We start from the raw sequence: 26,602 nt of genomic DNA, 5'->3' as shown, positions 1-26,602 counted from the left end.
GCCAGAAGATGACAGAGATGAGGGGCTAGAGAATAGGAAAGCCTCCCCAAGTCACTTACGTGTATGTATTTCTAGTATCTGATCACTAGCCTGCAGGCAAAATGGGATTTGTTCACTCTGCCCTCTGCAGACTTCCATTCTCCTCCCAACTTAGTAGGGGGGTGTTGTGTTGTAAAGAAGTGAGAAATTCCTGTGCGATTGCTAGGATAATACTTGGTTGCAGGAGGGACTGCCTGCTCGAGCCTTTAGAACTTTCACATAAGCTGGTCATTACAAACATCTGGGGGACTGTAAAGCTCTGTTGCCCAGCACTCACCGCAGACCAATTACTTCAGAGGCTCTGGGGATGGATGGGGCAGAAGCGATGGGGCAGAAGTGTCAGTTGTTGCAGAGTTCCCCAGACCATCTTAATGGACAGTCAAGCTGAGAACTACTGTAAGCATTTCCACCAAAGCCGCCAGGTGGGCAGCAAAATCACCCGTTTAAAAAATGGATGGAAAAGATGCTGAACTAACAGCTCAACAACAGAAAGGCTAACAACCCAACTAAACAATGGCGAAGGACTTGAATAGGCATGACTCCAGAGAAGATTTACAAATGGCCAATAAGCACATGAAGGAAAAAACAAAAGCTGAACTTCATTACTAGTCAAGTGGGAAATGCAAATGAAAGCCATGATTAGTAAAATACCACTTTACACTCATTAGGATAGCTAGAATCTGGAGAGCAGAAAACAAGTGTTGGTAAGGATGTGGAGAAACTGGAACCCTCACGCGCTGCTGGTGGGAATGTAAAATGGCGCAGCCAGGGTGGAAAACAGTTCCGTGGTTCTCAAAAAGCTACACAGAACTACCGTATGACCTAGCAATTCCACTCTGAGGTATGTGCCCGAGAGCTTTGAAAGCAGAGACGCAAACAAATACATGTAAACGAATGTGCATAACAGCACTATTCCCACTAGCTAAAAGGTGGAAACAACCCAAGCTTCCATCAGAAGACAAATGGCTAAACAAAATGTGAAAATGTGGTATATCCACACCAAAACCAAAAACACCCAGTGCTGGCGAGTTGATCCCGACTCATGACAGCCCTACAGGACAGAGTAGAACTCCCCACAGGGCTTCTAAGGCTTTAAGTCTTTTGGAAGCAGACGGCCACATCTTTCTCCCGAGGAGAGGCTGCTGGGTCAAACCTCTGACTTTTGGTGAGCAGCCAAGTGTATCCACTGCGTCACCAGGGCTCCTCGTATCCATATAACGGACTATTATTCAGCCATAAAGAGAAATGATGTACTGATACGTGCTATGACATAGTTAAAGCCAGACACAGAAGATCACGTTGTAGGATCCCATCTATGTGAATATATTTAGAATAGAGAAATCCATTGAGACAGAAAGCAAACTGGTGGTTGCCAAATGCTGGGGGAGGGAGGAAGGAGAAGTAATTGCTTACTGGGTGCAGGGTTTCCTTTTGGGGTGATGTAAATCTTTGGGAACTAGACAGAAGGGGTGAGTGTACAACATAGCAAATTACTAAATGCCACTGAATCACTCACTTGAAATTGGTTAGTTTTAGGTTATGTGCGTTTCACTCTGATAACAATAATAATAATGACATAATAAAAACTATAATGCTGAGCTGGGGAGCAGCAATGGCCCATCAGAAGACAGGTCCTTGCCAGCACATTGAGCGGAAACGTGTCCCCGTTTTGCTCGCCTGGGGTGAGTTGTGTCAAGATCACCTGCGCACATCCCTAGCACCTAAGTGCCTGCTCTTCTCGCAGGTCACCTGGGTCACCGCCCTCTGGACTTGGGCAAGTATGTCAGGAAGCCGTTTCTCCTAGGGTTCCAAATCTGCACCTTATAAAAGTTCCCTGAGACCGAGGTACTGCAGCGGTTATGGGCACATTCTTTGGGATCAGGAAGGTCTGGTCCTGTTCTCAGCTCTGCTGTATGTGGGAGGCCTTGGCTCAGCCTGGAGATCACCTGCAGACAGCCCCCCTGAGGGTGGGCAGCTTCCTACAACTACCTGTGTGCACGTGGTCTCTGCTCTGAGTGCATACTCAGCTGGACTGGCCAGAAGTGCCAGACAGTTAGATTTCCAGAAGTGACCTTCTACCACTGAGAGCACCCCAACTTCCTGGCCCCTTGGTGGACAACTTCAAGACAAGTTCCTGACAGTCTCTCAGAGGTGCCTGTGGGATTGAGCCCCAGTTGACCGTAGCAGTAAATTGCTCACTGGCACATCTTTATTGGCCTTCCTATCTTACTTCTCCGCTCTTTCACATGCTTCCTGGGACCACCTCCTAAACCCGAGCCCTTGTTCAGGGTTGGCTGTTGGAGGTGTGCATCCAAAGACATCACAAGACCTTAAGTTAACTTCTCTGAGCCTGTATTGCTTCATCTTTAAAGAGAAATGGTCATCGCATGCACACGTAAGACTGCAGGTGAAAGGAGACAAGGTAGACCAGTGGCTTCACATGCTGCTTGCCCACAGAAATGAGGCAAGGTCAGCTGCTGGACCACCCAAACCACGAGGCTGCATTCTCCCTTCCTGTCCCTTCACACTTCCTCTCCCGGTCAGCTCCGGAGTGGCTGTAGACCTGGCCCACCTGACACCGAACAGCTGAGAGACCTCCAACGTTTCTGCTGGGCAGAGACTAAGGAACTTGTGCTTGAAGGCACTGGGTCACTCATTAAATATTAAATCAATTACCTGCAAAACCCTTCATGCCATATCCCCAATCCCTGACCTCAGTGTAACCTCTTCTGTTGAGATAGCCAGGAAAATAGAAACATGCTTTTTTACTGTCCCATTTGAGCCAACAGGAGAGAGAGCCTGTGGTACTAGGACTTCACAAGCGGTGGTATGTACTTCTATCAGGAGGCACGATATTGCCATCCTTCGTGGCATCAGCAACAACATATCATCACGGCCTAGGTTGTGTTTTATTAGGGTTTGCAATATAGTGGAGCTCTAATTTTTTCTTTCCTTTTTTGCTTATTAACTGAAATACTTCTATAAACAAAAACTTTCTCTAACCAACTATTTGGTTACCTGATGTACAATTTTCCCAAGATGACAAAACAAGTGCTTGATTCTTTCTAGTTCTTTATCAGCTTTCAAAATATAATGAGTTGGTTCCCTGGCATCTTCTAAACGTGGCCAAGGAGTTCCTCTTTTTAAAATCATCACTACTAACTTCTGGACTGAAACACATTTGATGCACTACAGTCATTAATCTAAGAGATGATCAAATCATCACATCTCTGGCCAACGGGAGCCTCTCCAAATCGGGTCCTGAGTCCTACTGGCATGACCCAAACACACTGTGATGACTGCTTGGCCTTCTGGTTTGACACAATGTTCTATCTTGCACATCTCCTGCCACAAACCTAGAATCAACTACTTCCCCAAGGAACTCTGGTTCTTGTAGTGGAGACTGGTATTTACAGAGTCTTTTTTTAATTCATTGTTATTTAATTCCACATTGACAACTCACGACTATATTTCTTGGACATTTTCTTGTGCTGTTTCTTTAATAAGTTTCTTTTCTATTTTCTCCACTTTTTCTATTTTGCTTTGTTTTGTTTCTGTAACTACTATTTATCTGGGTTTTAAATTTCATAGACCTATCCTCTAATTCCCGCCCTCCCCCCGCCACTTTATTACATCCAGTTGTAGTTTTGTTTTACTTTGGGGAGATTTCCTCAACTTTATATCCCAACTTTTATTGGACTGTTTGTTTTTCCTATTTTACTGTTTTTATTTCTAGAAGCTCTTTTGTGTTCTCTGTTGGTTTTCTTTTTTTTTTTTTTTAATAGCATGATGGTCTTGTTTCATGGGTGCAATGACTTCTCCTGTACCCAAAACTATCACCTATGATTTTCTTGATATTTTCGTACGTGCCCAAGAGTCTCTGTTCCCTTCAAATTCCCTTTGTCCTCCTTGTTCACTTTGGTTTCTAACTCTCCTATTATCACCTCTTCAAATGTCACATGATCCTTTGTTTCTCACTCGTATTTGAATGAGATGCTAGGGTGGCTGATTGAAAGCTGCTTCCAAAGAGGAAGAGGCTGCCTTTGTCGGGGCTTCTCTGCAGACTGATAAGGCTGGGCTCTAGTAATTTCTTAGGAGAACTCTAATGTCAGCCCCTGTAGGCCTTTTCTTTTGAGCTAACCAGTCTCCCCAAATAAGACTCCCCCAGTTTCCTGCCTGGAGAATATTGGTCTGGCTTAAATACAGATAAATATGGATAAATGCATATATATAGTCTGCCACATTTAAACAAAAGTCTCTTCCAATCTATTTTCTAGATGGCTGCCAGAGAAATTCTTCATAAAATGCAACTCTGATCACATCACTCACTTCATTTTGGCCACTCTTGACTGTCTTCAGGAGAAAATCAATATTACTTTCAATATTAATTTTTATATTTGTGTAAAACAATTAACAATTATTATAATAGTTAATATTTAAAGTCCTTCATGAATCTGGCTTTTCCCTACTTCTGCAGCCTAATACACACAGAATTACTTGCAGTTTTCCAAACACATAACATTCTACCCTACCTTCAACCCCTGGGCTTGCTTCCCCCTTCAGTCTGTGTTGCCCTTCCCACCTCTCCTTGTTTGTCTAATTCTTACTCATCCTGAAAAAGTAAGCCTAGATACTGCCTGCTATAATATGTCTTCCAAGATTACTCCTGCTTGTTCTGTGTTAACAGCCACCCCTCTGTGCTCCCACAGCATCCCATGCTTGGCTTTGCTGCGGAACTCATCATGTTTTGTTGTATCTGTATGCCTCCCTCTTCAGGCTGGAAGCCCCCTGAAAGACTCTTTGTGTCTGTATCTCAAGCACCTAGCACGGAGCCCAGGAAGTAGAGGAAGCGCAACATTAATGAAATGACCAAGCAAGGCGAGCAGTGACGGTTCTTGTTTTGAAGCCTAAGTTTCCTATTCTCCTCTCCTTCTATTGCAGGCTCCCTTTAGTGAACTCTACAATTCCATCTTTCCCTTCAATCTCTCCTATACTATCAATTTGCTCTAACCAAGGAGGCATCTTAATACAAAGTAAAGAACTGGATTAGGAATCAGTAGCACAGGACATTCCTGTGCAAGTCCACTCTCCTGGCCTCAGTTTCCTCGCCTGTGAGGGAGGGGGGCCCTTATCAGTCAAAAGCCTTCATTACAAGTGAGAGAAGCCCCTCTGCCTGAATGAAGCAGGAGGACAGCTTGCTGAAGGAATGTCAGTGGCTCACCGCATGCCAGGAAGACTGAAAAACCAGAGACACAAACAGATATGGACACTTGAAGTTTCAGTGGCCAGAACCACAGTCAAAGCAGCCACAGAACCTGCCCAGGAAGGACACCACTGCCACCATCAATGCCATAGTGTGCAGTGTGGACATGGGCCCCTTGGTGTGACCTGTTGTCCCTTGCAACTGGGTGAGGTAGCCACCAGAGCAGGCCTCTCTCCGGGTCCCTGACCTTTGGTTCAGGTTCTATGTGCAGGCTGGTTTGTCTGTCTGACTGGCTAAGGTCATGTGCCCCACACCAGGGAGCTGGGAACAAAGTGACAACATTTTCAAAATGGACACACAAATCCTTTTCTAGAAATCACATCTTATATAACGCTTGAAAACTTTAATTTCGACAATCTGCATCGCCAAATTTTTGGTTGTGGGTATTTTTTTTGGAAGAACTTAGTGAATCCTTTTACCCCTGTGCCAGCACACACGGGTACTAAGGACAGCCGTGGTGGCCACCACAGAATGGAGATGCACTCAGCCTGTTAGAGGACGAGACACTTTATGTGTTTCCTCTGGTTGCTGTAACAAATCACAAACTGGGCGGTTTAAAACAACAGGAATTTATTCTCTCACAGTTCTGGAGGCCATAAGCCCAGAATCGAGGTGTCACAGGACTGTTCTCCCTCTGAAGGCCCAAGGGGAGACTCCTACCTTGTCTATTCCACCTTCAGGTGGCTGCAGACATTCCTTGGCTCTTGGCCACCTCACTCCAACCTCAGCCTGTCTTCGCATCACCATTCTCCCTCTGCCTCTCTTACAAAGATAGACATGATGACATTTAGGTCCCATTCACACAATCCAGGATAGGCTCCTCCTCTCAAGATCCTTAAAACTTAATGACATCTTTTACCACATAAGGTAACAGTCACTCTTGCCATATAAGGTAATATTGACAGTTCTGGGAAGGTTGGAACAAGAATATATCTTTGCGCGGGGGTGGGGGGGGTGTTATTTTCCAGCCTACCACAGGCACCAAGGGATGGTGATCTTTAGAGGGATGCTTAATGGACATTTTAGATTTCCTACAGCGACACTTGACTGAAGACCAGAACATTACTCAAGCCGCAGAGGGAGTGTTGCCGTACTTCCTTCCCGAGATATGACTTTGTCTGGATGTTGTTATCTGGAATTGGGGGTAAAGGGCTCACTTAACCTTCAGGATAATCCCTTCAGGTAGAGGTACCAGCCAAAATCGGGTGGTTAAGTACATGGGCTGTAGGGCCAGATTCCAAAGTTCAAATCTAGGCTCTGCAACTTACAAGTTGTGTGAACTTTAGCCAACAATTTCACTGTTTTGTGTGCCTCAATTTCCTCATTTGTGATGGGAGTCCATGCAATGCCCACCTCAGTGAGATGGGGAGAGAGGCGTGAGTCAATACATGTAAAGCACTAGGCCTGGCCCTCAACACATTAGCTATTAATATTATTGTGTGTATTTACAAGTGAGGAAACTGAGGCCTAAATACCACTCCATGGTCACAGAGCTGCTAAGTGGGAGAGCCATGAATCTAAGCCTGGCCTATCTGACCCCACACACCTGTGTTAACTCACCATGCTGACCACTGTCCACATCCAGAGAGGAAGGTGCAAAAGTCTGTAAGACAATGAACTTTGGCAGCTTCTCCTCTTAATTTAAGACATGACTTGGAATCTGCAAAGGTAGCCTTTGGATTTCCCCTCCTGGAAATGCGATATGATGGGGAAATGACAGAGCAAATGCCCCTAAATACATGCAGGTGTTTACGCCCCTCCCCGCCCCCCCGCCCCGAGAAAGCAGAAATCCCTGGACAAGGTCCCAGAGTTCATTTGGAAAGGTTGTTTCATCCCAAGGTTTTCTGTTTAAGTGGAACTTCAAATATCTATCTAGATTTCCTTTAGGAAAGATGAGCGGTATGGCTGAAGCATTCATTCCCACCTCAACACCCATGCAGAGACGCACAGGAGTGGACCCCAGGGCCCTCTTGATAACGTTTGCCTCACCGTGCAAACCAGAAGGTAACTCCTCACAGTACGACGAAGAGGGCTGACAGCAGCCTGGCGAGGTGGCTTCTCTCACTCCGACTACAACATGGCTGCACAGTCAAGGCACAGGAGCTCACGCAATTCTGAAGTAACACTTCATGATGGGAAAGTCCGCGGCCCTGTGCTGAACAGTCATGGTCTAGCAGAGTGCGTGTGTGTGTGTGTGTGTGTGTGTGTATGTGCATGCGTGCACTTCCAACACCATCACAGTTCCTATGCCTCTTCACACGGACCCCTACTACACACACCCAAGTCCACATCAAACCCAAACATGTTCAGTGCTTTCTGCTAACTCTACAACTTCATAAATATATTTGTACATATTAATATATACGTACTTTATGAGTCGGAATCGACTCGATGGCAATGGGCAATAGATGTATTAATAATGCAATTGCTAAGTATTTTCAAAATGAAAAAGATTTGAAGTGGTTTCCAATGAAAGGTTTACATACTATAAGGCCATAAAAATAAATATTACATGTAAAAATGTAAGAGTGATCTAAAGAGTGGTGGAAAATAAACTAGAAAAGTCAAGACTATTATTTATTTTGGTTTAGTATTAAATTTAGTCCAGCTTTCTGGCAGCCGAGGCAGAGAGGGAAACAATGTCTTATGTAATTTACAGGTTAATTGCCCACAGAGTTGTACATGTGGTCAGATGACTCTAAACCATAGTGTTACTGATCTTGACCAACGGTATTTAACAGAGATGGCTGTTTTCTTTCCTATTTTTTAAAAGGAAGAGATACTCATTCTGGGAAATCTAGGGGAAATGTTTAAAATGAAAATAATAGTTTCCTGTAATCTCATTGCCCTGGATAACTGAAGTGAGGATTTGGAGTATTTTCTTCTAATCTCTTCTCATTTTTAAAAAAATATAGATGAAATCATTCTACAGTGATTTTTTTTTTTTGCCATTTTTCTATTAATGTTTTATCTCAAGAGTTTTTCTGTGCCATGAAAACTTCTTCACACACATTGTGTTTAATTGTTGGTGGTGTCAAGTCAGCCCGCGAATCATGGCAAACCCACACAAACACAATGCTGCCCGCTCCTGGCCATCCCCAGAATTGTTTGCAGATCCGACTGTTGGGATCCATAGGGTTTTCATTGGCTGATTTTCGGAAGCAGATGGCCAGGTCTTTCTTTCTAGTCCATCTTAGTCTGGAAGTGCCACTGAAATCTATTCAGCATCATAGCAACACGCAAGCCTCCACTGACAGGTGGTGGCTTCATACGTACAGCCCTACAATATTTCATGGAATGGATATACCCTATTTATTGAACCATTGTCATAACTTGGGGCACACTGCCAATTTTATGATTAGTATTTAAATGAACAACACATCTTTGTACACCAATTACGGCTTACATTTCTGAGGACCTCTTCAAGACACAAATTCTAGAAGCTGAAATTCTTGGTTAAAGGGCATCAGAATTTAAGGTTCTCGTGTTACGGACAGATTGTTTTCCAGAGAGTCCGTGCTTCTCCCGAGGAGCACATAACCTACCTTACTGCACCTTCTTCTGGAGTCTTTGCTAATTTAAGAGGGGAAATGATAATCCCCTTGCTATTTCATTTGCATTGTGTTAAAAACCAGTGAGGCTTCACAGGGATTCGCCGTTTGCATTTCCTCTTTAGGGATTTGTTTGTCCTTTACCTATGTATCTATTCTGGTCTTAATGTTTTTCCTATCGATTTGTATGAATTCCTTACATATTAGAAATATTCATCTTTTTGTTCAGTTATATTTGCTTCAAACATTTCCTAGCGTTATGTCTGCCCTTTAATTTTGTGCATGAGATAGCTTTAGGGAGAGAAATTTTAAATCATTATGCAGTCAAACCTATTGATTGCTTCCATTATGATTTCTTCTAATGCATTTACATTAAGCAATTCCAGCAGAGAGCTTTACTAAAATATTCCTCTTCCAGGGAACTACAGTGGGAATGTCATAGAGACTTTAGGTTTTCCTTCCATTAAATTATTTCAGAACCAATAAGGAAAAAAAAAAAAACCATTGCTGTCGAGTCAATTCTGAGTCATGGCCACCCCGGGTTCTGCAGAGTTAAGAACTGCTCCATAGAGTTTTCAGAGCTGTGGCCTTTTGGAAGCATTAGAAGGACTGTCTTCTAAGGTGCCTCTGAGTGGGTTCGAACGGCCAAGTGCTTAACCGTTTGCACCACCCAGGAACACCTTCAGAATAGGAAGGTGCAAATGCAAATGTAATCCTGCTAAGGTAGGGTTGGGGTAAAGCCAGAGATGACTGCTGGGTCTCAGAATTCTTGGAGAAACCAACACGAAGAACTAGAGGAGGCAGAAACTTGCAACTTGAGGGATCTTCCTGGAACAGGGCTCTTTTAAAGGACTGGGTGCACTGTGGGGCAGCTTAAAAGGCCCACCTACATCTTGCTGATCCTCTTCGAATATGAGTCGGGACATTTTTCAACTCTTCCACATTTTCTTCAACTCTTCTGCTCTTTTCTGTTGTCATAGGGACCAGGGATTCCAGTGCCTGGTACCATTTATTTTTTATACATACAAATATTCATTGCACTTCAGCTTTGCCCAAGACACTCCATAAGGCATCATACCCATGTAATTACCTATGTTCTCCTTTTTCAATTTTCTTCCTTTGTTTTCAGGAAGGGGTCTTGATTAATCAACATGCAACTAACTACAAGGAGCCCTGGTAGCACAGTGGTTAAACACATGGCTGCTAACAGAATGGTTGATGGTTTGAGCCTACCCAGCTGCTCGGCAGGAAGAAGACCTGGTGATCTGCTCCCATAAAGATTACAGCCTAGAATACCCTATGAGACAGTTCTGCTCTGTCACATGGGGTTGATATGAGTCGAAAATTAACTCAACAGCACCTAACTACAACAACGACAACTGTCTACAGATCCAAGCCAATTCCCTCAGCCCCACATTTCTGGGTTTGGCCTTTCTCTATGATTAAGTAGGTGTCCAAAAGGCAAAAGGGGTAAGCATTACTTTAGAAGGTAACAGACTGTGGAAGGGTCCAAGCGGGACATCATACCAGTTATCACTTGCCTTTGAGTTGATTCTAACTCATGGCAACCGCATGTGTGTCATAGTAGAACTGTGCTCCATAGAGATTCCAACGGCTGGTTTTTCAGAAGTAGATCACCTTTCTTTGCAGGTTGGACACCGCAGACCTCTCTAATTGAAGCATTCATACCATGATGGTGCATTCTGATAGTAATGATCAAGTTAGTATGCTCTTCCCCATTTAAACTGCTGTTTCCAATTCTGATTTTCTTGTAGTTTTTATCCTGAAAATATAACAGTGTGTTCAAAGGAGATATGCTGAAGAGAAGGAAGCCCACAAAATAATATCAACTGGCAGGTGGCTGGAAGCTGAGGGGCTAGAAGCCAATCAGGTAACGATTTGCAAGCTGTCAGGCTGTTCCTGCACACATGGGGAAGCACAGGGGTCTGGGGCTCTCAGCCACGGCCAATTTTCTCCTTTCTTGCAGGATATTACGTCAAAGAGGCATCCAAAATAAGCACCGTGTACTGTACTGTGAGAGATCTTAAAGGAATTTCATCCAGACGTGCTGACCATCCTATCACCTTTGGGTGTTTTGCCTTCTTCTCCTTCTATTCATTTCCCTTTTCCATTTGACGTTTCACCCATTTGGGAAACTGAGTGGCCACAATCATCTTCATTCTGTTCCCACGCCTCTCCTACAGGAAGGTTTTCTACACAAACTTCCGGCTCAGACTTGCCACCCCAACCCAGCTCGTATTTCTTTGTCTGGGTCACTCCCTCGGCCTGAATAATTTCATTAGGGCTTAATTTCATTAAGCTTAAAGATGCGTTGGATGAATTTGAACAAAAATAGCATAAGATAAATTCGCAGGCCAAATATACCATATTTGTAGAGTTACTAGGGTTTGAAATGTGCATTCGGTAATACTGTAGTTTAATACCTTTAAAAAGTTTTCCCAGGTTGTTTGGAAAGGGAGGCTATGACCTGTGAGGCTATATGACCCTATAACTCATAACTATAACTCACAGTTAACAATACAATGAAGAATAAGTGTGGGCAGTGGGAGACAGGCTATGGGCAAAGGTTTCCTTAGCTCACATTTTGCATTCTTTGTGCCCTAACGGGCTGATATGAATATAAAGTAAGTACACCAAATGAAACAAAGCTCTAGTATTTTAGGGGTGTCAAGGGGCATTCAGTCTCTCCACGCCCAAAGCTGGAGTATGCAGGATGCTGGAGACTCGAGACAATTTGACTGCCTCAGGTGGCTGCTGGAGTGGAACATTTGGTCTTTTCTCTTCTTAGCAGCATAACCCAAAAGTGTTCAAACTCACTGAAAAGAAGCCAGTGCTTTGAGGGGAAGAAAGGGAATTGCTCCCCACGTGATACCCCGATGCTCTGCGTTTGCTTCTACCTCAAGCTTGCTTGATCCACTCATGCATCCAAACAAGGCTGTTCCAACCGCCAGAGCGTGCAGCTGCCTGAATACTCCAACTCATTTCTTGCTGCTGGGTGCACTTAAAAATCCAGATCCTCGACTCGGGACAAAGCTATCATCCCTCTGCTCAGTGACTGCCAAGGCGAAATCCAAATACATCTTGACATTTCCCAAATATTGAAGTTCTTTTCCTGCCAGCTAACATGACACCATACGGTTCTGAAGACATGTGCCAGAGAACTAGAGCAGTGTCAGACTAGAGTTCCCTCTTAAAGAACCACTTTCTGTTGAAGAAGGAATTTGAAGAAAGATCATTTTGGGGCCCAGAGTAGGTAGGATTTATGTGGGGACACTGGAGCAGATTCACCACCTAGGAAGAGGGTAGGAAGAAGGGTGATGTGGGGGTGCCTTGACTCAAGAATGTGCACCGGGGGCAACGTCATTCATATCTGATGGCCCTGGGGCTAAACAGATTTTTTCCACAACACTCACCAAACGAGCCATTTTCACTCTGTCCAGGACAGCACCGCAACTGGACTGGAAGGGCAGGGATTCAGGAACCCAGTCAAGAGTGCACGGCCATTCTGTCCACCGAGTGAGGCACCAAGGGATGCTGAGAGGGACAACGGGGCTTCTCTCTAGACTCCATCTCAAAAGGCCAGAGATGTTTCCAGAAACATCGCCGAGTTCAGCCCCCTTTCACAATCAAATGTGGGCCCACTGATTTATCGAGTTTACTGTAAACCCGGTTATGTTGTGAACATGGTGCCTCGCACAGGAAACGTGCAACAAATGTCTATGGAGAGAATTGAACACGTTTGCAGTGTCACCTCTTCAGGTAGTACCTTAAATTCATGAGTCACTGGGCTACTTTATCCATTTATTTTCAGTGTTCAGTGAGCATCTCTTACGTGCCAGGCAATGTGCTTGGTGCTGGTGCTGTGAAGGAGAACAGAACTGGATGTTGGTCCCGCATCACAGAATCCACGGACCTAACGGAAACGCAGACTCCAACGCTGTCAGCGATGAAGCAGGATGCTTCCTCTGGTTCCTCCATGTTAGCATTTCCTGAGCCAATGCGTACTCACCTCTTTCAAAATCAAGTATTTTTCATCTTTGAAGTCTGTATTTAAGTGACCACAGAGGGGAAGGCTCACTCCATGTTAGGATTCCACTTGTCTACACATCTAGTGTGTGGCACTCTACCTAATTTTCAGGGGCATGAATCTAGCCCATTTCACCAGCGTCTCAGCTCAGGTGAAACATCTTGTAATTTTAAACAAGATTATGGTTACTGAGCTAAAACCAAACAACAAGAACCCAGTGCCGTCGAGTCGAAACTGACTCATAGCGACCCTATAGGACAGAGTAGAACTGCCCCATAGAGTTTCCAAGGAGCGCCTGGCAGATTCGAACTGACGACCCTTTGGTTAGCAGCTGCAGCACTTAACCAGTACTCCACCAGGGTTTCTGGTTACTGGACTGGACAATGCAAAATAAACACTGTAGAAGAACTGATGCATTCGAATTGCGGCGTTGATGAAGAATATGAATAGAATTCATGGACTGTCAGAAGAGGTAAACTAGAGTACTCCTTAGAAGCAAAGATGGCAAGACTTTGGCTTGCTTACTTTGCACGCATCATCAGGAAAGACCAACCATAGAAAAGGACATCATTCTTAGTAAACTAGAGGATCGGCAAAAACACGGGAAACCCTCAATGACTTGGAGGGATAAAACAGTTGCAACGATAGGCTCAAACAGAGCCATGATCATTAAGACAAAACAGGACCGAGCAACATTTTGTTCTGTGCGCCCCTGCCGAACACCTTCAGTCCCTGGCTCACTGGAGCACTCCAACAGCACTCACAGATGGCCACAGGCATCTTACGGCCCAACAACAAGGTGGACATCAGACAAACGCGTGTGGTGGGTCAACCCAGGCAAGCTCCCAACCACTCTGCACCTCTGTTCTCTTACTGTTAAAAATGACCATCACATCCACCTCCTGGGGGCACTACTAAACACCAAAAGAGAAGCCCCGCTGCCTGCTGTGCCACTTGCTTGAATTTTCTCTCTATCTGACCCGTCTGTCTTGGGATAACATAGCCCGAGTCTCACCTATTAACCCAGAACAGGGGACATCATCCCTGCTTCTTCTCTACGTGTTCTGAGGTGCAGAGCAACACTGTCACATCCTTTTCCCCTTTCTTTATCTTTCTCTTTTGGGGGACCACGACTGAACCCGGGCGGCTCAGTTCAAAGGACACTGTCTAATGCCTTATTGTCAAGATGTCAGTTTGTATTTTTCCCCTCTACGTACGACATCATCTCTTTGCTTTTTTGTGCATGTTTTTTCCAGGCATCTTAATAAGGTAGCAGATAAATTTCCATGGCTCCTTTTATGGCATTTGCTTTGTTACACGGTTCCTTTCAACACTTTTGTGACCAATGCCTCTATTCTTACCACAGTTCCTTATTATAACTGAATAACCGTGTGCTGAATTTCATCTTAATTCTGGCATTCAAAAAAACCCTTACATATTTTATTTTTTGGTTTACGGATGTAATGCATGTATCATTCAAAACCTGGAAGATGCAGAGAAGCATAAAGATGAAAATTAAAGTCAGCTACAAACCTATGACCCACTATCAATATTGTGGACCACTGTACTGCAGGTATTTTGTTTGTGTGTGTGTATGTGTGTACATTTTCTAATGTAACATGGCTTCTAGGTGAATCTCTCTCTTTTTTTTTTTAACTTATCATATCATTAGCATTTTCCTCCTTCATTAAGAACTCTTCCCAACCATGATTGCAAATGGTAGCATAATATTTTATACTATGGATCTACCATCATTTTCCCAGCTTCAGACAGGTTGTTTCTCCTTTTTTGCTCTATTTGGGTGAGGAATTTTATCTCTCCCTACCCTTCTTCAAACAGACACTTCAATGTAATTGTGCTGCCATCCTCTGATGCAGTTGTTCACCCACCAATGAGCCCTGAACCTTTTCCAGTTTGTTGGTCAGAGATAGGCCCAGAACATCCTCTTTCATAAGGCACATGTCCTGTCCAAACACTGCATACCTTTGTCCTGTCCTGATGGGCACAGCCTGCCTCCAGGTCTCTCAGTGGCAACATCTGCTTTCATGTTGTGGCTTCCTTAATCCGCCTGAGCCTGGCCTGGCTACCTCTCCAACCCTAACTCCCACCGTTCTGCCTTTGACTAAAGGCCACACGCCAAGCCTTTGTACTTGCTGTTCCTCCTCCTGGTGTGCCCCTTATGAGCAGAGAGGCCTCCCTGCATCTCCAGTCCAAAGAACTGTGGGTCCCCTTTCCCCAGCAGTCACTCCCAATTCCATCACCCAGGGTCCTTGAGCTCTTTACCACTCATTCCCTGGAAACACCTGGTTCTTCGATTTGTTTCTTGTCTTCCCCCTCTAGAAAAATCCAGCTTCTCATGTTCATCACTATGTCCCCTTAGTCCAGAAAACTGAAGGCATACAGTAGAAGCTCAATAAATGTTTTCTGAATTGATTCATGGATGAAACCATGATGGTCAATCCAATTTCATTGGTGAAACATCTTATTTATTATTTGCCACAGTATATGCATGTAATTTATACCAAAAGGATTTCTTAAATCTTGAAAATATCCATAAGCCTTGATATAGTATTTTGCTTCTAAGAATCTCTCCTGACGATGCACAGAAATGGAGACATCAATTTTGGCACAAGGATGATCATCAGAGCAGTCTTATAATATAAAAAACTGAAAGCAATGCTTATATGGAAAAATGGGGAAATTGTTACACATATTAATCTCATACGAACAGTGAAATATTATGCAAACATTAAAAACCATTTTGATAAAGGATTTTTAACGACCTGAAAATGACAGGAAATGTACCAAGTGTTAATGGCATATCTCTGAGTGATAAGATTATGCTGATTTCTTTCTTCATGCTTTCAGTGTTTTACAAATTTTCTTCAGTGAGTATGCATTTTTTTATAGGCAGAAGTTAAAAAAAAAATTCTCCAACTCCTGAGTTTAAAGGTATTCTGTACTCAACATTTTTCTCCTACTTTCTGTTGTGACACTTGGCCTTCATTTCTGTTCTTAGAGATGCTTTGCAAATAGTAGGTATTTTTAAAAGTGTTACAGAAGGAATGTTCATAGAAGCAACAGGTTCTACGGGTTTACTCCTACTAAACCAACAGTTCCCTTGAAACTCTCAACAGTTCTTACCGTTGGTGTGCTCCAACCCCCACTGAAAGTGGAAAGGAGCATAAGGACTCATTCCCATTTCACTGATTCCTTTTGGTGTGGTTAGGTGGTTAGGGGGAGTCCCTGGGTGGCGCAAGTCATTAACGTGCTCAGTTGCTAACTGAAAGGTTAGAGGTTTCAGTCTATACAGAGGCACCTCAGGAGAAAGCTCTGCAGACCTACTTCCAAAAAGCCAGCAACTAAAAACCCTATGGAGTACAGCTACTCTCTGATGCTTCACGGGGTTGTCGTGATTCAGAGTCAACTCAATGGCAACCGGTTTCAGGTATTTAGGGTGCAGATACCATGCTAGAAACTCACCATTGCCAAAATGTCCTTGCTAAAATATAGAAGACTCAGTAGTCCACATGGTGGGAAAAAAAAAAAAAAAGGAAACCATTTAACATGGAACACAAGGGGAAAATTGCGACATCAAAATAACTGCTATCGTTGGTGGTGGTGGTAGTGGTTGGACGTTAGTCTTTTCCTTTTTTCTTTCCATGTCTGTGATTAATCAAGAGTAACCAGACTCCTAAAATAGGCACTTTTGTGATTCATTTATTCTCCTGGAAGTTTTTTTTTTTTTTTTCCTGTTGCATCTTTCCTGCAGTTCTCTTCTAAGTCAAGGAAACATTGTTGTTATTTTCCCTTTTTCTCTCCGACATGAAAGGCAGCTTCACTTTGCCAGGTGGCGTCCTTGGCGTCTGAGCAGCTGGAGAGTGTGCCATCAGAATACAATTCGCCCCCATTGTGACTCCCAGGAGGGAGACAGAAATTGGGACACAGAGAAATGAATGATGACAAATACTTGCCCTGTGAACAGCACTTTCTATTATCTAAAAAAACTCCCACTACCATTATTTTGATTGATCATCACAGCAGACCCCAATCACTATTTCTTCACCTTAGACCTTCTTAAACAGCCTCTCAGCACTGCTGCTCAAATGCACTCCCAGAAGAGCAAACCCCCTCTGCCCATAAGTCTACGATCAGAACTGGTTCTGGTCCTGGGGAGCCTCCATTATCTCTGAATCAACAAACCCAATGAGCTTTCTCCTTCCTACTAGTTCCAGAAACAGACCCTCCAGTAAGAGTTCATTGGTATTCTGGTGCCTACCTCACCAACAGGTAGATACTTACTACCTGGTTTATCATATTGTCAGAGATCAACAGAAAAGAGCCCCAAGTGATAAGTGATGTTGGTCTGTGATAAATCATGGAAGGGAGGTTTGAGGTACCACATGTCCGCCACCTGCTGTCTCTGTCTGGATCCATCCTCCCACTTTGCCAAGGTTTGTATCTTCGCAACATCATATCAAATAATCCAGGTGGGAGTTTACCTAATACACAATTGAAAAAGCAAATAAATAACCTACCCATGCACTGGGGTGCCAGGCCTTGGGGCAGAGCCTGATTCCAGTCAGGAGGATGAACTGACCTGACCATTGAAGACATGGAGAATGTTACCGATCCCTGCTGCATCCCCAAATGGAATCATTTCCCCTTCTGTGCCGTCCTTCATGCTTTTTGCCACACTCTTATACCTTATCCCTGCTTTTCTCACTGTATTCATCACTCTGCATTATATTGTCACATATGCCGTGATCCCCACTAGGTTATAAATCCCTTTAAGGTCAGAATCACATCCTGTTTGTTCAGAGTGGGCTGGCATAGAACAGGTTCTTAATAAACAGTTTTTAATTGAGTTGGACTGAATCTCTGGATGAAGACCTAGAAGTCAATTTTCTTAGTCTCTGCATGGACATTAAAGGAAAAGAGAGGCAGAAAAGCTGTAAAATTGAATTTCAAATTCCCCAGATTTCTAAATTAACCTTGCCGATCCTCTCTAACTTCACAACTGTCCTCACATGTAAGTAAAAAAGTAATTATGTGGAATTTCAAAGGAAATGGAATTTTCCAAATGGAGTATATTTTGCTACCAATATTCAAATACCCACAAAAACACACACATTCACACACACACTCACACACATCTGAGTCATATATATTTAAGAATATTAGATATTCTGCTAAAATACTAAGTAGTTTGGGTTAGGCCACCTCAATATGTTGAAGGCACTTAAGTCTCTCAGACTAAATTCTAAGAGTTGTCCCAAGCAATCAAATAAAGAAGGAAGGAAGGTAAAAATTTCAGCAAGTTCCACAGGGCAATTTGAAATCAGATTTTTGGGGGTTCCTTTTTGAAATGCCATTTAGTGACAGACTATTGATTAGTACAGCCCTTCATCACAGGAAATCATTCACCAAACAAACACATTTCCAAAGCCATGTGTTAAGACTGTTTCATGATCGTACTCAATGTCCCTTCTACAAAAAGAAAAAAAAAAAAAAACTTATTTAATACTGTGCAATGTGTACAGCCCCATTAGCCCAGGTGGCTGCAATTTTTAGTCATTTTCCTAAGTAAAACAAAATCTCTTCAAACACTGCTTCGGGGTTTAAGATTTCGTTTTAAATGATTTGGAAATGGTACTGATGCTAAATGTACTACTAGGGATTAGGCTATTTATTACAGGACGGTTTTCAATGAAAATGCAGAGAAAACACCAGTTGTGAATGAAGGCCTATGGAACTGAAATTATGCTTCCACATTTGTGACAAACCCAAGTAGCCACTTGGCCTTTTTAGTTTCAATTACGCTTCCATGCACATGGTCATGACACCGATAGCAATTTGGTTGTTTGCTTATGCTCGACCTCAAAATGAGTTGGAATCTGAGGCGCCTAGGATTGCCCTTTACGGAAGGTCACCAAAATTTTGTTTTATCAAACCTGAATCTATTTTCCTAACTAAGTTTCATGTTGTAGAAGGACAGGAAGAAGGGATTAAGACTGATACATCAGTAGTCCTGGTGGTTCCTGGTTTTCCTGAAATTCTGAAATGGGAGTCCTAAGACCTGGTTTCAGTCACGCCAACAACCAACCCTTTCTCAAGCATTCATGTACAAGAGAAGTCTAGGAGTGTGCTCCTTAGGAGATACGGTGACCAGGGATAATGGAGAAACATGCTTGGCCTTGGAACTAAGACCCCAAGAGGAATGCAGAGGTGAGTTCTGACTTCCAGAAAATGCCATGCCCAGCAACAGCTCACCCTAAGAGCAGAGGAATATCTGGGACATTGACAAGCGGTCACCAGGGAAGGACCCTTTTGGATGTGCAACATAGTAATCCATCGCAGTTCTAAGTAGCTTTGAGAGAGAGCTGGAAAGAAACTGAGTGGGTTGTTAAGAACAAACCATTACAACCTTAATGAACCCTGATAGGTTTGAAAGAAACCACGAGTACACAATCATCTTGCTTGGGAGAAGTCTTCTGGGGAAAAGCCTTTTTACCTGTCCAGCCGTGTCAATATTCTTACAAGGAGCAGCATGCATTGCCAAGATGGCTGGCTCAAACTTGGAACAGGCCATATCTGACTGGTCCAAAGGGTCATGGAACTTGACTCCGCATCCGCACCTGCACCATGCTGTTACCCACTGAGGTCTGCATGGAACTAGAGGGAAACTCACACCCAAGTCATCAGTCAGGTTTGTATTAACAAATGCACAAGGAGGTAAACTGATGAAAAGGCAGGAAAAGAACGAATAAAACCAAGACAGCCTTTAGGCTACAGGTGACTTCTCCTCGTTTCCAGCTAACGCCTACCAAAGATCTACTAACTAAGCACCTTGAACTCAGTAGCTCTTATTGACCATTCAATTTTCTACTTTTGCCTATATGACCATGGCACATGGAGAAGGGAATTTTTATTTTCTCACATTGCTAAGTCGTAAGAACCTAAGGATTTCCATGCAAGAATGACCCTTGGCTTATCCAGCCCAATATTTCATTGTCTGAATATAAGTGCAAAAAAAATCTAGCTCCACAAGGGGCAGTGGCCTGTTTTGTTTACCGATACAGCCCCAGCTCCCAAAAGAGTACCTAGAACATATAGCAGGCACTGAAAATATTTGCTGAATAGAACTGAGTTCTGAAAAAGGTGCCACGGAATACCTGGTGACAGACTCAGAATGTTTCCTTTGTAGTAGAACAGGAAGCACACGTGGCAGGGGTCCAGGTGATCACAGTGCAAGTGTCCCTTTGCCCTGATCAAGCTACGTTACCTTAATCAAGCCACACGTTCTCCTTAAGCCTCAGTTTCCTCATCTGTGGAATAAGAGAGTTTATATCCACCAGTGTTTGCCAACTTAGTTATATGGAGCCCCAAAGCTCAGGTGGAGGTATTTCTGCAGCCACTGCGCGAAGGAAATCGGCACCTCAGCATTCATTGGTTTTATTATGAGGGTTCCCCATGTAGTCTGTTTGACTGAAGGATTCCACTGCCGAATAACAAAAGGTTGGGAAACCAAGTGGACTCTAAAAGACTCTGTTGCTGTTAGGTGCCATCGAGTCCGTTCTGACTTAAAGCAACCCTTTGCACGACAGGACAAAACACTGCCCAGTCCTGCGCCATCCTCACAATTGTTGCCATGTTTGAGCTCATTGTTGTAGCCACCGCATCAATCCATAGCCAAATCATTGTCATCGAGTTCATTCTGACCCATGGTGGCCCCATGTGTTTCAGAGTAGAACTGTGCTCCACGAGGTTTTCAATTGCTGTGACCTTCCAAAAGTAGATCACAAGGCCTTTCTTCTGAGGCAGCTCTGAACCCCTTGCTGTCAAGTCAATTCCGACTCATAGTGACCCTACAGGACACAGCAGAACTGCCCCAAAGGGTTTCCAAGGAGCAGCTGGTGGATTTGAACTGCCCACCTTTGGGTTAGCGCCCGAGCTCTTAACTATTGTGCCACCAGGGCTCTGAGGCACCTCTGCGTGGGTGACAATACTTGTTATTGTTAGGTGCCGTTGAGTCTTAGAATTCCTTAAATCCAGCTACACTAGCATGCTCATGGCTCCTAAAATACTCCAAACTCCTTCCCTTTTCAGAGTCTCTATCTGGAATGCCCTCCCCTGTCCACCCCTGTGACATCTTTGCCAGACTAACTCCTACTTCAAGTCACTTCCTCAGGAAAGCTTCCCTGCTGTCCTCAGGTGAGTCTGAGCCCCTCATTTTCTGCTCTCACAAGTACTATCAATAAAAAGCACTGTGTCCTTTTTATTGATAGTACTTGTAATGGTTAATTTTACGTGTCAACTTGGCTAGCTAGGGTACCCGGCTGTCTGGTGAAGGTATTTTGTAGATGTGATTCATATTTACAATTAGTTAATCTTAAGTAAAACAGATTACCCTCCATAATGTGTGGGGGCCTCACCCAATCAGTTGAAGGCCTTAAGAGCAAAAACTGAAGTTTCCCAAGGTGAAGGATGTTGCCAGTCTGCCTCAAGACAGTAACATAGAAATCCTGCCAGAGTTTCTAGCCTGCGGCCTGTCCTATGGATTTTGGACTCCACAGCTCCAATAATTGCATGAGTTTGGCTCATACAACTGTTGGGGTTGGCAAGTATATATAAACATATATAAATACATACATATATACATGGAAACCCTGGTGGCGCAGTGGTTAAGCACTATGGCTGCTAACCAAAGGGTCAGCAGCTCAAATCTACCAGGCGCTCCTTGGAAACTCTATGGGGCAGTTCTACTCTGTCCTATAGGCTCACTATGAGTTGGAATCGACTTGACGGCACTGGGTTTGGTTTTGGTTTTATATACATATAAATGTTTATATTTATTTTTATATATATTCATATACATACATACATATTCATATATACACTCACATATCTCCTATTGGCTCTGTTTCTCTATAGAACCTTGACCAATACAGTATTTTTCATAATTATTAAATAACTTCATATAAATATTGGTAAAATGTTTGTTCCTCTTGCTACACCATCATTTCCATGACGATGAGGACAGAAACTGCAGACAGAGGCTTATCCCCTTGAGCTGAAGTCATGCTCATTATTCTATCTGTGCATTGAATGAATGAACAATTGACAAATTTAACAGGCATGAAGATGTTATATAAGAGCAGTATAAGATGGTTCATAACAGCTCATTACTGTGAGACTACAGATTACTATAAGAAGCTGAGCAAGCCTGTAGTTTCCAAGGTCATACTTCTCATAGAAAAGAAAAGAAATAACATTGGCCCTTTTCCAGCCCTCAGGCTCATTCTCTGTCCCTATGTGACATCTCAAACTGGCGGGCCAGCGGTCACTTGCTAACAGACCAAGTTACCCTGGGATGCACATTCCAGACCTGCATCCAATATGGAAGCCACTAGTCACATGTAGCTATTTAAATTGAAAGTAACTAAGATTAAATAAGATTAAAAATTCAGTTCCTCAGTCACACTAGTCACGTTTCAAGTGCTCAACAGCTTCACGTGGCCGGTAGCTATTGCTCTGGAAGGCACAGATACAGACCATTTCCAGTATTCCAGAAAGGATTTTTAGACAACTCTGATCTAGACCCTGCTAAGCTCAGCACCATTCGTATTTCCGGGTCCTCTTGGACCATATCATCATCTACTTCAGTTTTGCCTTCCTAACATCATACCTGGAACTTGTTGCAGCTGACTGTTCAATGCTGATCTCTTCTGAAAGGACCAAAGGGAGAAAGACTGTAAAAGCTTTCATCTATCAAAGAAACAAACTTCTCTGATTCTTCCCTTTTGCCCAACAAGTATAAAGCGTACTGGTTGTTTTCTCGCCCTCACCAGCAACAGCTTCCTTTCAACATTGGCCTTAATATCTCCCTAGTATAGTGAGGTGGTTTCCCTGTCTTCTCTTTGAGGATCTGGCCCCATTTCCGATGTGCCCTAGAGTCTATGGTGAGTCCTTGATTGGCTTCTTATCGCTTGTGTCCTCCTGAGACCCTGGTTACTTTGTTCCTGAAGAAAATTTCAGGCTGTTGAATAATAGCACTTATATCCGTATTCATCTCTCACTTATATTCATATAACAGTTGGAAACAACAGCTGGAGAGAAAACCTAAGCAAATTTTCTTTCTTGAAATGGGCTCTCTTCATTTTTTGGCTTATTCCTACTAGGATGATCATGGACTTGATTATCTTGTGATCATTTTCTCCAAGGCTTCAGTCTAATCTTCGGATTAGCGCTTTGAGCGGTAATTCTTTCTTCCTCTCTCACAACATCACATTAAAAAGGGATTTCTTCCCTAGCTGATTCTGCCCTTCCTGATGCTTATAGAATTGTGCCAATGCAGTCCCCTACCTTAATTTAGGTTTCCCCAGAAGCAGACACTGAGGCATAGATTCAAGTGCAAGTAATGCTTTTGGGAGGTGATCCCAGGAAGCATCAGTAGGGGGGTAAGGAAGTGAGACAGGAAGTGAAGCCCAGTAAAGGGTATGTTACAAAAGCAGCTACCACTGTAGGTAAACTGAAGCTTTATCCAACTGGGGAATTCTGACAGGCAGTGTAAGGCATGTGTTTCTGAGTATCTCACTCGGGAGGCACACCAGCTTCCATCAGTCATCAGTTGAGGTTGGTTCCTAGACAAGGATGTTATTTTCCCAGCACTCCCAGGTTTCCTCTGGACAAGCAACACACGCTCCAGCAGCCCAAGAAAGCCTTCAGACAAAGAAGTGCAGGTGCTAGCTGTCAGAACTTGGGTGGGTATGTGCTGAAGGGAGGTGAGGGGCTTTGGGAAGGATACTGACAGCAGCTACTTCACCCTCCGAAGAGATCCTTAATCTATCTCCCTTAAGAAATCCTTTGAGGCAAATCAGCAAACCTTTCTATGCCTCAGTGTTCTCACCAACCCAATGAATGGTCCAAAGTGGATGATCTCCAAGGTTCAAAGTACCTTTGTAGACTCTTCGAGGCTCTGAACTACCTTCCAATGGATTTCAGAGTGGGTGCCCTGTGTCATCCCCAATCCTGACAGCAGAACAGTAAACACATGTCTCTTTAGAAGGGTTGCTATTAGTCATTTAGGTTATTAAGCTGCTCCAGGGCTGTTTGCTAGGTAGACAAGAGGTCATTGACTTTGGTGAGACTGTTCCCCTCTCCAAGAACACCCCGGGCTCTGGCAGGGCTGACGTCATCACTGTCGGCACCTCCCCATCTCCATGGTCTGGTTCTTCAGCCGCTTTCTGACATCAGGAGTTGTCCTAACATTCTAGGTACTGTCTCCTAGTCCTTTTGACAATCTCAGGAGGAGCAATTGGAGACATCACCCTTTGCAGACTATTCTCCTTCCTAAAATTGGAAGGACACTTACCATGTGCCAACCTGTTCTAAGTGCTTTACACCAATCACATCATACGCTCCTACAACAGCTCTATGAAGCATGGTTGAAAACTGTGCCCTTTTTTTTAGTTGACAAAATTGAGGAACAGAGCTTTTAAAACTTACCCAAGATTAAGCTTCTGGCTGAGAAGCAACAGGGAAAGGATTTACCCTTCTACCTGAAACAACCAGAAATATGGACTAAATATATGAAACTACAGTTTTTGAGACAATGGACACCAAGCCAGAAGGGCAGTTATTCCTGAATGATAAGAGCCTAAGGATGTCCTAGTCATTGGCCTTGAGAGAGTTTCCTGGCCGTGGCACAGGAAGGACAAATAAAGGGAGCCTGGCAGACTCCCTGAATTGAGGAGGTGGAGCTGAGAAACTGAGGAGAATAAGGCATTTAGAGTTCTTAGGACAGAATACTGGAGACGAGAATGGTGCACAGAAAGAAAACTCAGGACAATGACAGACAGCCCCGTTTAGCATTTGGCCAAGTACTGATCCACGTGTGCGGGCAATTACCCGAGGTCAGGAAAAGAACCATTGAAAAGGATTAGAGGTAACAGTGCCTGGCCCTCCCACAGGGCTGGGAATAGTGCCGGCTCCCACCAGTCAGACTGGAAAACCTCAAGATTTATGGGGCAATGGGTCTTGCCTCAGTAATGAGAATAATTAACTCTAGACTAAAGACTGCTGTGATCTTGTCAGACACATCATAAAAGCAAGATCCAAAAGGATCTAACCGTTTCCAAGTAACTTAACTGCATCCAAGAACAAAACTCAAGAATAATTATAGGAATGCAAAAACATCTAGCACTTAATAAGGTAAAAAGCACAATGTCTGGATAGCCAATAAAAAATTAACACTCATGCAAAGAAGTAGGAAATGAGGTAAATGAATCAAAATCAAGAACTGACACAGATGTTAGAATTAGCAGTTCAGATGTTTATGACAGTTGTTATAACTGTATGCCACGTGCTAAAAAATTAAGTAGAGGCATAGAAAATATCAACAAGATTCAAATTGAACTTCTTGAGATGAAAGCTACAATGTCTGAGATGAAAATACACTGGATGGGATTAATGACAGATTAGACATTGCAGAAGAAAAGTTTAGTAAATTTGAAGATAAATCAATAGAAATTATCAGAAATAAGGAAAAATATACTTTAATACCTCTCTCAATAATTGATAAAACAAGTAGACAGAAAGTCAGTAAGAATACAGTAGACCTCAATAACCTTATCAACCAACTTGACCTAGCTGACAATTTTGGGACTCTCCACTCAACAACAGCAAAAAACACAGTTTTTTTCAAGTCCATATGGAACGTTTATTAAAATAAACCATATTCTGGGCCATAAAACTAGTCTCACTTAATTTAAAAAGGATTCAGGTCATATAAAGTATGTTTCCTGTCTACAATGAAATTTAATTAGAAATCAATCACATGTACTCACACACACACACGCAAATCTAGAAAATCCCTCAAACATTTGGAAACAAAATAAATCATTGTTAAACAACCCAGGTGTCAAAGAAGAACTCAAAAGGGAAATTAGAAATATTTTGAACGGAATAAAAATGAAAATACTCCACATGAAAATGTGAGAGATGCCACCAATGCAGTCCTTGGGGGAAACACATAGCCCTACATGCCTATACTGAGAAGGAAGAAAGGTCTCAGATCAATGACCTCCGTTTCCACCTTAAGAAACTAGAAAAAGAAGAGCACACTGAACCCAAAAAGAAGTAGAAGAAAGGAAATAATAAAGATTAAGGTGGAAATCAGTGAAATAGAAAAACAATACAGAAAGTAAATAAAACCAAAAGCTAACTCTTTGATCAAAACAAACCAAACCTGCTGCCGTCAAGTCGATTCCGACTCATAGCGACCCTACAGGACAGAGTAGAACTGCCCCATAGAGTTTCCGAGGAGCGCCTGGTGGATTCGAACTGTCGAATCTTTGGTTAGCAGCCGTAGCACTTAACCACTACGCCAACAGAGTTTCCAATTCTTTGATACAATCGACAAAATTGATAAACTTCTAGCCAAGAAAAAAGACACCATCACCGATATCAGGAATGAGAGAGGCGACACCAGGACACATACTATACATGTTAAAAGGATACCAGCGAACATTATGAACTTGATGCCAATACATTTGAAAAGATGAAGTAAACAAATTCCCTGACAAACACAAACTCCCAGGGCTCACTCAAGAAGTAATCTGAACAGTTCTCTATCTATTAAAGGATTTGAATGTACAGTTAAAGACCTTGCAACAAATAAAACTCCAGGCCTAGATGGCT

The 26,602-nt window shown here is 43.2% G+C and overlaps 1 protein-coding gene across 1 annotated transcript in view; it reads right to left on the bottom strand.

Moving 5' to 3' along the window:
• SLC24A3 (solute carrier family 24 member 3) overlaps positions 1–26,602 on the bottom strand; it is a 677,514-nt gene that overhangs the window by 406,948 nt on the left and 243,964 nt on the right. The gene's annotated exons all lie outside the window — the stretch shown is intronic.

The sequence above is a fragment of the Elephas maximus genome, chromosome 25 (assembly GCF_024166365.1).
Source record: "Elephas maximus indicus isolate mEleMax1 chromosome 25, mEleMax1 primary haplotype, whole genome shotgun sequence".
NCBI classification, from domain to species: Eukaryota; Metazoa; Chordata; class Mammalia; order Proboscidea; family Elephantidae; genus Elephas; species Elephas maximus.
The sequence above is the reverse complement of the archived record's forward strand: the minus strand, read 5'-3'. Positions and strand labels throughout refer to the sequence as shown.